The sequence below is a fragment of the Benincasa hispida genome, chromosome 2 (genome assembly GCF_009727055.1).
Source record: "Benincasa hispida cultivar B227 chromosome 2, ASM972705v1, whole genome shotgun sequence".
Lineage (NCBI taxonomy): Eukaryota > Viridiplantae > Streptophyta > Magnoliopsida > Cucurbitales > Cucurbitaceae > Benincasa > Benincasa hispida.
Genome location: NC_052350.1, coordinates 9,928,983 through 9,934,667, shown reverse-complemented (window position 1 = coordinate 9,934,667; position 5,685 = coordinate 9,928,983). Strand labels below are relative to the sequence as shown.

General features: G+C 31.0%; 1 pseudogene; it reads left to right on the top strand.

Moving 5' to 3' along the window:
- The window catches only part of LOC120071963, a 14,359-nt pseudogene extending 9,065 nt beyond the window's left edge, over window positions 1-5,294 (top strand).
- The last annotated feature ends 391 nt before the right edge of the window (window positions 5,295-5,685 follow it).

Sequence of the window (5,685 nt, the reverse complement as noted above, 5' to 3'; positions counted from 1 at the left end):
ATTCAAATTTACATATTTTAGATAATAATTTGGGGACATAATAAATCAAATCAACACTCAAAACCTTCACATGCAAGTCTATAAATAAGACTAATTGATATAAAAAACAAAAATTTTAATCACAGTAGTGAGGTCAATAGTTTAAAAGATTTTACAATAATGATTTTGGATTCCTTTTGTACATTTGGTACCAAGATTTTGATGAAGTTTTTTTTTTCTTTTTTTTTTTTTAAAAAAAATTATAAATAATAATAAAATACTTTTAGAAATTGTTTTTATAAAATGAAAAAAAAAAAGAAAGAAGAAGGTGGAATGGGGAATTAAATAAAGAAAAAAAGGGAAATTTGTACGGATATCTCACTCTCGCTAACATCTCGCTCTCACTCAAAATCCCACTCTCGTTCTCAGGATCTCGCTCTCGCTCTCAAGATCTCGCTCTCGTTCTCAGGATCTCGCTCTCTCAAATTCTCGCTCTCTCTCAAAATCTCGCTCTCTCTCATAATCTCGCTCTCTCTTACTTTTCCCTCTTTCGTTCTCTCCCAATACAAAATTATTTATAACACATTAAATAATTATGAGTGTTATGAGGAATGTCTCCGGAATGAGGAAGGTCTTTCGTTCTCTCCACATCAAATAATTATGAGGAAGGTCACCAGAATGATAATTAAACAGACTCAATAATAATGTTAGGGCAAGGTCGAGGGTTCAAAATTCGACCTAGCAAAAGGAAAATAAAAAATTATTAACGAAAAAGAAAAAAGAGGAAAAAAATATGAGAAAGAAAGAGGGAAGAGATACATTAAATTTTGGAACCAATGAGTGAATTTATAGAGAAAATTTGATTTTATCTTAAATTAAATCTTGGAAATAAATCAATTTTGTTTGTTTTAATGAATTGAAATATCGTTCGCATTGAAATAAAAATAATATTTTAAAAAATATTTAATACATTCACGTTTGATGCTAAAAGATTAGAAAAAAATAGATTTTTTTTTTTTTTTTTTTGTGTGTGATATTAAAAATAGGGCGAGTTAAAATAAAATAATTTATTTAATAATTTTAATGTAAAATTACGGTATATAACCCTATAACAAGACATCAGACGAGGAAAACAGATATTTCTTCCTATAGCACCTTTTAGATAATATATAGTCATGCATTTTTTAACTTTATTTAAAATAAATAAAAAATAAATAAAACAATAAATAATAGTTTTGAAAAAGAAAATGAGACCAGAAAAGGATCTGATCTTAATTTTAATTCAGCCTAAAATGTTACAATTTTACCCTTGAGAATTAAATTTATTTTCAATTTGGTCTCTCTATTTTCAGATATTATATTTTTAACCTCGATTTTTTATTAAGTATCAACTTCCAATCACGTGGTCAACATTAATTGATTAACTTAAAATAATTATGAAGTGAGATTTTAAATCTAAATCCAAATTTAAAAGTGATAGAAAATAATGAAACTTAATTCATTATAATTATTTTTATTATTCTTAATTTATTAACATACATCACTATTAAAATGTAGAAAGTTGAATATTACTTGAAATTTAGATTTGAAAAATGTAAAATCTGGAACCTATGAACTAAATTGAAACAAAACTCAAATGTTGAATGATAAAAATCGTTAATATTTAAAATTTTAGGACTAATTAAAATCAAACGTATACTCTGTTGAAACCTAAGACCAAATAGAAGATATATTAAATATTATATATCATATAATATATATACTTCTTGGTTTCTAATTTTGTATGAACGAGTATTGATGAAGGGATGGGTTATAATTGAAGGTGTATGATGTTAGAGAAGTAAAATAATGGTTAATTAAAACACGGATTATGACGGTAATTACCATAAATTAGGTAAGGTGGTTTTTCTTAAATTTGTCGCAAAACGGATGGGAAGAAGTCGGTATGGTAGGGGATTTCCAGATCTTTTTCATCGCCCACCATTTAATTCCATACTATTACATTTTCTTTCAATAATTAAGTATTCTTCAATTTAAATATCGCCTCATTATCCGACCTCCTTGCCGTATCAAATTCACTATACACATACGTCTCCTAAAATTTTTAAAACTAAAAAATGTGTTTATTTTTTTCCATTCTTAAAACATAACAAAATTCCTTTCGATCAAAGTCAATTAGAGTTTCAATTAAGTTGTTAATGAAGAAAGAAGTAAAGAAGGTCGGCTTTGATGAGAGTAGTGTTCCTCAAATTCATCACAAAATTGGATCCCACAATCCGTTCTAAGGCTGGAGAATAGTGAGAAAGACTCTAACAATAGGCCAAGGATTGTTCGTGATGTTTCCCTTTTTTTTTTATTATTTAGATTTAAAGTTGTTCTGAATTACCAACACTCTGACGATTTCATAATAAAATACAATAATTATCATTTTAAAAAAAAATAATTATTTTGAAATTTATTCTCCCTAATTTCAATAAATCCTTATAGTTCTTAAAATAATGTTTTCGATTTAATTGGTATGATCATTACCTTTTTTAATACAAAAGGAAGAGAATTCCAACTATAAACTTCTATTTTTATTTAAATACATAGATATAACTTAATGGTTATAATTTCAAATTTTTTACTAAAAATCTAAGTGTGGTAACTGCGTTTTTGATTGAACTAAAAATAAAAAAAAAAATAAAAAAATAGTTTTTTTTGGTGGGGAAGATAATCAAGGAAAATTCAATAATATTTTTTTTAAAAAAACAATTTAAGAGTTAAAAATGTTAAAATAAACTTTTCAAAGGTCAATCATCATATTTACAACTTACACCAAAATTTAAAGATATTTGTGTATAATTTAACATTCCTATAACCAAAGTAACACGGAGTCAATTAACAATAAAGTTTATATCTTATTTTATTTATTATTTTCAAGTTAAAAATTAATCTTCTTTACCTAGATGAAAGATGATAAATTGATTATTTCATTTTTAGTTATTAAAATCTAAACTTATATACACTATCTTCAACTAATAACACAATTTATTATATGTAAAATTAGACCAAACCCCACATAAAAATTATAAAAGAAAAAAAAACTACTAATTAGAATCAACGGAGAATAGGTCCCGTTTGGTAACTATTTTTTATTTTTTTGTTTATAAATTGAGCCTATATCATTTATATTTCTTAGCATGACTTGTATTTTTTTAAGTATAGTGGTTCAATTCTTAGTCAAATTTCAAAACACATAAAACAACTTTTTTTTAAAGCTGTTTTTTTAGTTCTCAAAATTTGACTTGCTTTTTAAACGATCGGTTTGAAAAATAGATAACAAAGAAATAAATTTGGATATGGAAATAGTGAGCATAAATTTAATGTTTAAAAATAAAAACAAAAAATAAAATGATTACGAGCTTTATTAATTTACTTAGATTTAAAATAAATATATTGCTAAATCATAAATTTGGTATTTAAAAAAAAAGTTAAAATTTAATCATAAAAAACTATTTAGGGAGATGTTATCAAATTAGAAGAATAAAGTGTAACTTAGGGATAACTATAATAATGAGTTTTAAGAAAAGATGTGTAACATTTAATGAGTCTTAATAGTTAGAAAGAAAAGGTGGAGCAAAATGTAAAGTGGGTTTTTTCTACGTTTCAAAAATTAAAAAAAGTGAAATGAAATGAAATAAAATTCTTATGATTGTGATAGGAAGTGGAGGTCCCACCCGCAAGGCAATGAAAGTGGTGGATGTGTGTATATATAAAAACCGCCCCGTTGGAATTCGTCTTTACCGAACCACGAGGAAAACAAAAATAAATTAAATTAAAATCAATTTCTAAAAAAAAGAGAAGCAGAACGGTTACCATTTCCGATTTCCTATACCAGAGAGACGCCAACACGCCGCCGCACGCCGCCGTACCACACTCCTAATTCTCTATTCTCAACGCATGTAACCACGAAAACTCTTCAACATGATTTGCAACCAAGAGGGCCGGTAACATGCCGGAAATATTGCCGCAAGATTCGATCTCTTGATGTCTTGCGACGATCTCCTTATTACACTCCTCTGCCGCCTTCGCCTCCTCCTCTCCTTCCCCTTCCGACCTCCTCAACCTTCTCTTGACGTAATTACATGCTTCTTTTCTTTTCTTTTTTCCTCTGTTTTTTTGTTGGTTTGTAAATTTTCTCGTTTTTTTCCGGCATGTTTTGCAGATGCAAGAGGTGTGATCGCTTGGTTCTTCATCCTTTTGTTTGTCTAAGGCCGGACCGAAGGGCGTTTGCAGTAGAACGAAAAACTGGTGCGCATTCTGCTCACCGATTTCTCAAACGCTGCGTTCGACGCCGGTAATTCGGAGCGAGTACACGCTCGGAATGGTTTGTGTTATCTTTTTCTGTTCTTTTTTGTTGAAAAAGATGAAGAAATTGTTACTCTCATTATGAAGTAGGGTAGGGGGATTGTGAATGAAGAGTATCTGTATTTTTTCCCTCCTTGCAGATCCGATTTTATTGTTTGAGGATATCGAGGGAAGTGGAGCTTCTTTAATGGCGAGAAGCAGCGATTAAATCTCACGCTCCGGCGCTGTACTCACTCGCTGTTATTCAATTCAACGGCAGCGGTGGCTCTAAGAGCGACAAGATCTTCAGGCAGGCGTAGCGCTCTGTGCTCGAGCCGCTTTTCTTGGCCATGTAGACGCACTTCGCGAACTCGGTCACTGCCTTCAAGACGGTTACGGTGTGAAACAGAACTCCGACGAAGGCCGCCGCCTCCTCATCCAAGCCAACGCCCGTGAGCTCGCGGCGGTTCTACTCTCCTCCTCGAATATGTGCAACAACAGCACCACCACCAGTTCGGCAACCCTCCCTGAATTGATGGCGACGCGTTGTTCGTTGCTTAGCGATTTTGGCTGTACGTTCCAGCGCCGGAGCCACATCCAGTGAACCTGTTTTTAAAGAGTGGTTCGAGTCGGAAGGTGAAGTAGCGGCGCGTGAAGGGCTGAGACTTTGCTCGCACGGTGGGTGCGGTCGGCGGAGACTCGGCCGCACGAGTTCCGACGGTGCTCAGTTTGTGGCACAGTAAATTACTGTTCAAGGGGATGCCAAGCGCAGGACTGGAAAGTCCGGCACAAAGAGGAGTGTACGGCCGTTCAGCGGTGGCGGAATGAGGATGCTAATAATGCCGGCGGCATGTTTGATATTGTAGAAGAGGTTGAGGACGCCAACGTCGTGGGTATTGATAAAATCATACAGCGCTGTAATTTTTGAGCTTATTTATGGGACAAAAAAATAGCTTTTCGTAAACAATTAATTTTCTTTTTCTCTTTTTCCCCCAGAAAATACTCTTTTGCTTTCTAATTCTTTATCAAGTTTCGACCTAAATTTGACGTTTAGTTTCAAAAAATTATAATTTCATCTCTTACATTTGAGTTTATTTCATTTTGATACGTAAATTTACACGTTTATTATTATTATTAATTACACCTTAGTATTTACGATTATTGTCTCTTAACTAATAAACATAATCATGAATCGAAAAATTTAATTTATTTTAAAATTGATAAAAAAAGTATATTATATAAATTGAAATTTTAATTAAATTTTATAACTGCATAACAAGAATCATTAGATGACGACTTCGATAGATAAACAAATTTATTTTGTAAGAATATTTTTATAGATATCTAAACATAAATGGATAATTATTTGTTTTGTAT